The sequence below is a fragment of the Phalacrocorax aristotelis genome, chromosome 9 (genome assembly GCF_949628215.1).
Source record: "Phalacrocorax aristotelis chromosome 9, bGulAri2.1, whole genome shotgun sequence".
Taxonomy (NCBI): domain Eukaryota; kingdom Metazoa; phylum Chordata; class Aves; order Suliformes; family Phalacrocoracidae; genus Phalacrocorax; species Phalacrocorax aristotelis.
In genome coordinates, this window is record NC_134284.1 from 33,995,406 (window position 1) to 34,004,961 (window position 9,556).

The window sequence follows — 9,556 nt, forward strand, 5'->3', positions numbered from 1 at the left end:
AATCCTGCTTATATTAATCACTTAGGTCACTGCAGTGGTCGTGGCGGGGCTCGGCAGCAGGAGATTTTTGCCAACACTTCATTGATTTTTGTCCACAGCAGAGTTTCCAGCTGGCATCAGCACCAAATCACCGTTTCCCAGGAGCGGGAACAGACTTCCCACCACACGGACAGGGGATGGGGGGAGGGTCCCGCCAACAGCAAGAGAAAAGCTGGGGCCAAGAATCGGGGAAGGATGTAGGAGGGACAGGGCTGCCCCTCCTGCTGGGAGCTGAACCGGAATGGAAGAACAGGGAGTGCAAATCCAGCTGCTACAGCTACAGAAACTTTTACTTTGCCCCTGCTTTCCAGGACGTGGAGGCAATTGCCCCGCTGTTTGGTCATGGCTCTCACTGAAGGGGCCTCAGCTGAGAACGCACCACTTTCTACCAGCTCAGAAAAGTCTGGTCCTTCATGTATCTCATACATTTACCTCATCACGACAGTGTAAAGTGTGATATAAGGACCTGAAAATGCTTTTAAATCATGCATTGCATACCGTTGCCCAATACGTAAGGCAATAAACCATCTAGATTATGTGGACTGAGAAACCTCGTGGAAAAACTCACTGCAGAGCTACCGCTGTGCGGATCAGGCAGGCAGGCTAATGATGCTGAATATCCCCGACTGCAGGGAGAAAATAACGCAGAGTCACTGAAATCCCAGTCACATTAGGCAGTCACTCATGGGGAAAAAGAAAAGGGTTTAAAATGCCGCAGGAGCTTCAAGTCATTAGTTTTGTCAGGAATTTTGCTTTCTCAGATCACAGGGAAAAAGCCTTCAGATCTGTGGATTCAGAGAAGGCCCGAGAGAAAGGCAGGCTAAGCGCTTAGCGGGGCTGAAAGTCAGGGAAGCTGATTATTGTTAATTTAGCATCTTATATAAGAACGTGAGAGATCCTTATCAATGCCAGAGCCAAATGCCCTGCAAGTTTCAACACTTCACTGATTCAGCCTCTCTTTCCAGGTAGGAAAAAAAAAAAAGATGACCAAATGCTGGATTTTCTCCATGTCTCTCTTTATTTGCATTATTTTAAAAATACTATTTACAAGCATGGATTCCTACAACTGGTAGGAAGTGGAAATTAATAGATCACACACACATGTGTCACAAAGAGTTCAACTGCTGCTAAAGAGGGTCACAAAAATGACAACAGTTTTCTTCTCAGAGGAGTAAACTAGGAGTAACTCCACTGCAGACACTCGAGCTACATAGAAAAGTATGTTTGATCCAATCTAACTGTAAGGGAATAAAAATACATCTGTCCTAAGCAGCGTCTGTCAGCAGAAATAATGCTGGAAACTCTTGTGAGAAGAATAAAAGCTCATAATAAAAAACAACAGTCTAAGCCATGACATTGTATGTGACTAGTATAAAAATACGTCAGGCTAATCAAGCCTCCACATAATCCATGGGCTGTCACAACATATGTATGTTTTTAATTAAACCGAAATGACCATGGTCACAATTTTGTACTGCTGAAAATCCAGCTAATAAAGTGAATTGTTAGAAGCTGTTTCAAAGCTCACTGAAAAAACTTTGTATAAAGCACCTTCCATTTCTGGATTTCACCATTGTAATAGGGCACTGAAAAGCCCAAGGCAGGGGGTTTAAGATTCTACTGTTCAATTCCATCACATTCAAAAGAGGACGAACTATGAGCAGCACAATTAAAGACACCCAAATGATTAAGTGCCCACCTCAGTGACTGATGTTTTCAGTGTGATTGGACTTAAAGCATGATTTCTGACAGTTTCCCTTCAGGCTCTTCACCCCTCGCCTCCTAGCACAGGCATGGAACTAGTCACTCTGCGCTTTCACATTTGCAAAATAAAATGGAAATCCCATGGGAAATCCCAATGGGAAACCCCTTTCCTTCCCTCCCCAGGCTGCTGTTCCTGTACAAGACACCCAAGCAGCACATGTGTCCACAGAATCATAGAATGGTTTAGGCTGGAAGGGACCTTCAGAGGCCATCTAGTCCAACCTCCTGCAGTGAGCAGGGACATCTTCAACTAGATCAGGTTGCTCAGAGCCCCGTCCAACCTGGCCTTGGATGTTTCCAGGGATGGGGCATCTACTGCCTCTCTGGGCAACCTGGGCCTGTCTCACCAACCTCATTGTGAAACATTTCTTCCTTATATCCAGTCTAAATCTACCCTCCTTTAGTTTAAAACCATCACCCCTTGTCCTGTCACAACAGGCCTTGCTAAAGAGGTTGCCCCATCCTTCTTATAGAAAGCACTGGAAGGCCGCAGTAAGGTCTCCCCGCAGCCTTCTCCTCTCCAGGCTGAACAACCCCAACTCTCTTAGCCTTTCTTCACAGCAGAGGGGCTCCATCGCTCAGATCATTTCTGTGCCCTCCTCCGGACCCGCTCCAACAGGCCCCGTGCTGAGGGCTCCAGGGCTGGACGCAGCGCTGCAGGGGGGGTCTCACCACAGCAGAGGGGCAGAATCTCCCCCCTCACCCTGCTGCCCACACTGCTGGAGATGCAGCCCAGGGCATGGTTGGCTGCCTGGTCTGTGAGCGAACATTGCCAGCTCATGTCCAGCTTTTCCTTCACCAGTATTCCCAAGTCCCTCTCCGCAGGGCTGCTCTCCATCCCTCCATCCCCCAACCTGTGTGGATACTGATGGTTGCCTCGACTCAGGCGCAGGACCTTGCACTTGGCCTTGTTAAACCTCATGAGGTTCTCACAGGCCCAATAGGTCCACTCCCAAAAGCGCCACTCCCGACGCACTGCAGTTTATACCCAACATAGCAGCAGCAATTGCTGTCTGATGCCATAAGTGCTGCATCTCACCCAGCTGTCCCAGCTGCAAAGCTCATCGCCTCTGGCCACACCACGGCCACCCAAAATCCCCCTTCAGCCCAAGACAGAGCCTTTCCAACTGCCCTATGTGCTAACACATGCAAAAATAAAACAAGCACCTAAATCCTTGCAAGAACAGGGCCTGCCATCAGTCTGAATAATCCCTGCTCATTTTCAAGCCACTAATTATTCTTACACCTGTATTGCACGGCTTTAATTATCTTTTCCTCCAAAAGAGTTCAATCTTGACCAAAAAGGAACAGCTTCAGCTGGAGGAGCTCATGGTAGAGGAAAACGTATTTGTCATGACTCCAGTGGACCATTAGGTCTGGGTTGCACAGGTGGAATTTAATTTCTAATCTGGAGATTTCAAGCCATAAGAATCAGGTATAGCTAAAGGGATCATAGGGAATCTGGGCGGAAAAGCAGCTTTCCAAGCAGCACAATAATAACCATGCTTTGAATTAACATTAGGAGTACTGTTTCAAAGCAAGTTTCAAATATGCTTCCTCTTTCTTGGTGGCATCCTAGCAGAAGATGATTTTTTTTAAGATTGGATGGGTATCATTAAGCAAAGTTGCATGAAGAAATGACAGAAAACAGTTGTCCCCTGTTTGGGTTTCTATCATACCACTTGTAAGGCCCGGAGGACAGAAAGGGTTAAGAATCAACGGGAGATCCCTGTGCGGTATCACAGTGACAGTTCAAATCTTTCCTCCAATTCATCATTCATAGCACCCAGTTGTTATTTATGCTGTTCTACATTAATCTATAGCAGGTTTTCTATTAATACCCTTCTGCATCAATACTTACGGAATGAAGATATTTTCCTTTGCAAAAAAACATGTTTGTGACACCAATGCAATACTCTCCTAAGCACAGACCTGTAACTCACCTGAAGTGCAGCAGGATGGGTAGCAAAGAGAAACAATATGCCTTGAGAAACGGGGGGAAAAAAAAGAAATGCAAAGTCAGACAGACCTTCTGCTCCTTTCAGGATGAGGAACCCCAGCGCCCAAGCAGTCTGCACGGCTGGCTCAGCATGTTTTCCTCCCACAGCCAGGGAAGGACATTGATTGAGCTCTGCGAGGCATCTCGGGAACAGCGTGTGTCAGGCTGTGACAAACTTCTAAGGAAATGTGCAGCAAACACGCTCATAGCTTGTCTGGATAAATCAAAGAGAGCAGGAACCATCGCAGACGTTCATGCCACCGTGGAGTAAGTTAATCCTAAAGTATTTTGTCTGTGGCTACACAAGGGCTGCGGCCGCCTGCCTGGTGTAATGAGCGTCAATGCCGGAGGGGATCTTTGTTCTCCAGCCCCCAGTTCGCCACCTCTGGTGGTGACACGAACCTGTGTCCCAAGGGTGGCTGGAGACTTGGAAACATTTGCAAACCCTTGGGTCTGAGGAGATGTCCTGCCAACAGCGTAAGGATCGCCGGTGCCCCAGGAGACCCAGCGACAACTCCTGGTGGTGTCACAAACTCACCATACATCCCTCTGAGGTTGCTATTTTAGCTCCTCATACTTAAAATGAGCAAATACTCTTCGCTTCACCTATATATCTAATCTTTTTAGATAGTGACAAGCCTCTCCATAGTGCCCACATTGCACCTAGACTCGTAAGACTTAATCTAAGGGTTTCTATAATACCACTCGTAAGGCCCGGAGGACAGAAAGGGTTAAGAACAAACACAGGTTCTCTAGGGAAAATAGAAAGGCACCAGAAAAGAAACCAATTCAACTAATTCTACCCAAAGGGACAAAAGGAGGTTTAGGAGGTCCTTTATAAAACGCCACAGAGAAAAGTGTTATTGTCCTATGGGGAAAAACATACCCATTAACAAATTAGGTGAGAGTCGAGTGAGATGTAAGAAGTCTGAAACAGCTGCATTCCTCAACGCCTTTAAACTGTCTGTCTTCACACACTTCATTTATTTTGGACAGCAGCATTGCCCTCGCCAACTGGGGAGTAAAGGGGACTGTAAAAATACCTGGGGATAAATGTATTTTTAAAGTTAATAGGCAAAACCTAATGGATCTGAGCAACACAATTTGGGTTTTAGAAAACAGCCAACTTCAGACCCTCCCAAACACAGGCCCATCTGCGTTCCTCATTTTCCTCAAAGCATCACTGAGCGTACCTTAGCAACTCTACCTGAGCCCTGTCAAATGGTCTGAGTGGAAACAGAGCTCAGGGGAGCTACTCTTGTATTAATGAGTTGGGGAAATGCCCGTTGAAGGGAGTCCAAAGCAATCACAGTATTAATTATTTCTGGCAAGTTGCAGATAAGTGAACTGAAGAAAAAAAAAAAGAAAAAAAAAATGGCACCTTCATAAGGAAGGGCACTGTGACAACTCAGCTTCTACAGCCTGCAGACACCAAAACTACATAGTATTCCATAATAATATATTGGGTTGTACTGGGCAAATTAACTCATATTCCACTTCTATAGCCTGACCATAAAAGCTAAGGTATAAGAAAGCGTGATGTCTAGTGCCATCGCCTATTCACAGGAAAACTTATTAACAACAGACACTGTAAAGACAGCACAGAGGAGCAAAGAAGATCCAAATGAAGGGATGAGGCTGTACCAGAAGGGATCTCAGGCTGGATTCCTGCTTGGCTGGGACGAGCGTGGAAATGAGAGGAACTGCAGGAGCACATGACGGCAGAGCTGGCTGGGCACGGACTCCTTCATTACGGCTAAGTTCACTGCGTTTATTGGCAGACTACAGGCGAAGGGCTAAAGCGACAGAACCAGGACTGCGTTAACAGTGAATTATATGTGTTAAAAGTACAAAAAGGTCAAGGCAGGCAGTACTGGAGCTTCTTCTGACATTTGGCTGCATTTTGGGGAAGTCTAGTTTCTCCTGAGGTCTTCATTGACTCAGGAGCGCCGACTTGCTTGCCATTAATTGGAGGAAGAGGTAATGAGAACTGACTAATCGCCGAGCTGTGCACCCTGTGGACTCATTCCAGCATCAGTCATTCTATCTTGCTGATCGCTCAGACAAAACTAAGTTTTGCGGGGATTTCAGTGACTGGTCAGCACCCTTCCTTGACTCACGGTATTTGCATACTAGTCAGCTGTCCTCCTCTGTACAATCAGCTAGCAAAACCCTAGTGCTGGCGTAACTCAGCTGACACAGCAGCAAAGACATCACAGTATGTGCTCTAATTCCTGGAGAGCTTGCACTGAAGGTCCTAGACACGCTAATGTCATTGCTCATGTCCTCAGTGTTACTGTGACCCCTGCAAACTAAATTAACAGAGGTCTGTGAGCAGCTGCTATATGCACACCCCTCTGCTTTTCTGTGCAAACATGCATGAGTGCTATTACTATATTGGTTTTTTCCAGATAAGGCTTAAAGGATCCGTATTTAATTGCAGCAGTTCAGTTCAAGGTATGAGACACGGTGTTTGCGTTAGAGCTATTTGTCACAAAACTTGGAGAGAAAGAGCAGCAGTCAGATGATCCATCGCACATTCACCTCATTTAAATGCAATTCAATTTAGACAGACCATTTGACACGAAAATTAGAAAGATGACTTAACAAAAGGCACGGAAGAATACTTCTGAACCCAGGTGTCAGCTATACTTGTGTGTGACATTCATGGAGGAGCTGTCCAAGAAAGCCTCTAGCCATTAATTGCTAGGTTGCAATTAAGGTGGCAGCCAATGTTAAAAACCCTCCCTGCTCCCCCTTTTCTGGCCCTATTTTAAATGCAACACAGAATGAAAAATAAAAATAGACCGACATGCTCTCCCCCCCCACAACGCAGTGCAAGGCTTAAGAGCGTGGCTGGGAAAGGACAAGTGGATTTCTATGCACACAACATACAGAATGCCCTCGTTTAGTCAGTTTGTTGCTTTGCACAGATAGGAAAATTAAATGAAGTTAACTGTATAGTTTTAAAGTCACCATTCAGCCTTTCAGTTGAGACAGATGGCTTTTACTTACAGTGCTTCCTCTGGCATTCAGTGGCAGATCTGGCAATCCTCTCTGGGTCTGGTTCTCAGCAATTCTCTGACATGGGGGCAGTTCGTGTCTTCAATGCGCATAATAGTGCTGTGGAAGCCAGAAAAAACAGCTCTTTTCTAGCCAGTTTACCCCTTTTCCATCTGACAGAAGTGACTTTCTTTCCTGGTCCAGAAGTCAATGCATGCTGAGCATTGACCTCACACTGGTCTCTGCCAGCCAGCACGGAAAGCACGTGCATTTGAGGACAAATGCTGAGAGTCCGCTAATGTTTGCAGGGTACCAAATCCCCCATTACTGTCCATTTTAGAGAATAAAAGAGCCCCAGTTTAACTGGGACAAAGAAATGGCAGCTTTACCCCTGTGTGACCCAGGCTGCATTGTCTGATGCAGGGAGGCACACACGGCACTAGTGGGTAAATGGGAAGGGACAGCCCTTCTTCCCATCATCCAGTAAACCTGGAAGATTAAACTAGATTCTGACTCAATTTCAAATCATTGTTACCTCACTTCTGTAAGAGGCTTACTCCTGACCTACACAGGAACAAGTTAGAACCAAATATCAAATCTAATGGACCTGATTCTGTTTGTATTTACACCAGCATAACCTAATGATGATATATTTAATAATTTACTATTAAAAATCAAATTACTCACTATTGCTCAGTGAACAGTCATGGCGGTTTCTTTCCTTCCCTGCCAATAAATCCAGTATCTACTGACACTGACAAGTGCTGATCAGGTCTAGAATGGAGTGCTATGGGACAAATAAGTATAAGAGAGCAATGGTCCCACTTGCCAGACAGAAGGCACTCCAGCACCTACTTCTGAGTTGCCTTTTGGGCTGCAGCTGCTTCTCAACAGTCTTGCCAGCTCCATGCAGGTCCTTTACTCCTGCAGAGCCCGCCAACCTTGCTGCAGCTCACCTGCTCCTCTCCCTGACCCCGCTCTCGGCTACTCCTCCGCACCTCACTCTGCTTACATCCCTGGCAAGAAGGGACCAAAACAGAGTTAACCAAACAGAAGGAATCACCTTCACAACAAGACTCAGATTCTGCTGTTGATAAAGAAGCAGAGAGTCCTGGGGTAATTGGAAGGTGCTGCATTCAGAGACATCTTGTGCATAATATATTGCTGTTTCCTTGGAACATGATCCTGCTCTCAATTGCTCTTCTACCTCCTCCAAAGGCAGGGCTTTAATGCACTGAGGTCACCAGGAGAAGCAAACTACACCTGAGACAAGCTACAATTACAGCTATAAAAGTTTAGCATAAGGCTCAGGAGAGCAGAAAGCAGAACCTTGTCAGTCACAAGCTTTTAATTCCCAAACTGGCTCCTGAAAAAGATAAGATAAAGCCTAACAAGATTAACCAACTTCAAAGCAAGCAGCAAAGCATTGGCACGCTAGAATAGAAGGCGGCTGTTGAGAGCAGTAATGAATAAAACAGGTAGAGCTTCCTTACTGACTTGCTCCTTGTCCCTTCCAGGTTTTTGGAAGTCTCCTGTGATTAGTCCCGTGCCATAACCAGATTACAGCATCCAGGTAATTCAGGAATGTCTGCTATGTTTAAGAGAAATGTTTAAGAGACCAATACAGGAATGGTAGTAGAAGCTCTCTGGAATAGTCTTATCCAGTTAGTTATCCAAGGAGGAACAATATTGAATAACTCTTACAATGAATGCACAAAGCTCTGATTGTTCTACTAATCATCAACTTTCTAAGTAAAATTAACCAATTTGCTAATTAAGACTCATGACAATTCATCATTACCGTAACTATGCACTTGAGATGATTCATCATCCCGTAACCGGCTCCTGCCACTCGGGGATGTGCGTAATGGCTGCCTCCAGCGTGCATTCCCTGCTCTGAGCAGTCCTGCTCATGAGTCACCTTGGCCTGGCTCCGGGCAGCTGCTGCTTGGGAGAAAAAAAAAAAAGGAAAAATAAAAGCAAAGAAAAAAAAGCAGAGGAAAAAAAAAAAAAAGACAGAAGTAATCTTTTTTAAGTGGGATGGGAAAAATAGTTGCCCTTTCTAATATTATTTGACCTGGATAATCAGAAACCAAGCAAGCTGCTCACGAGTTCCAAGTGGTATATTTTAAATTAACATCTGTCCCATTGATGGCAGAGGTCAGAGTCTCCTGCTGAAGAAGGAAGGAAGGACAACCTCACAGCAGAGAGGACGATGCCTCTGACGACTAAGGGGAGACCCAGAGACTGGGAGACTCATGGAGGGGGAAGCCCAGAGGCTTGGGGCCTCCTACTCGCTGGGTCGCCCTTCTCTGGACCTCCCGCTGCCAGGGCCTCTGCTCACTGGGGCTCCCCACCACTGGGCACCCCACTCACTAAGCCTCCCACACACGGGGCACCACAAGTGGATGCCCAGCCTTCAGAAGGAGGCTGTGAGCACAGAGCCCTCCCGAGGCACAGTCGTGCCTCCCCAACCTGGGCAGCATCCAGCAGACCCGTCCCCGACATCAAAGCATCCCTGAGAGCTTGAATCACCCACACAATGCGACTCTTGACTCCTCTGATGATCTCTCAGCTTTCTAAACATCCTCCCTTCATCTCTGCCTCAAGAAGGGTAAACAATCTCACACCCATTTAACCGAGGAGGCACCAGACTCTATGACTTACCCAAAATCACATCACTTCCCACTGGTGCCCATGCCATTTGCAGGATGCCCCTTTCCAAGGCAAGAAGTAACACCAATATTAAGC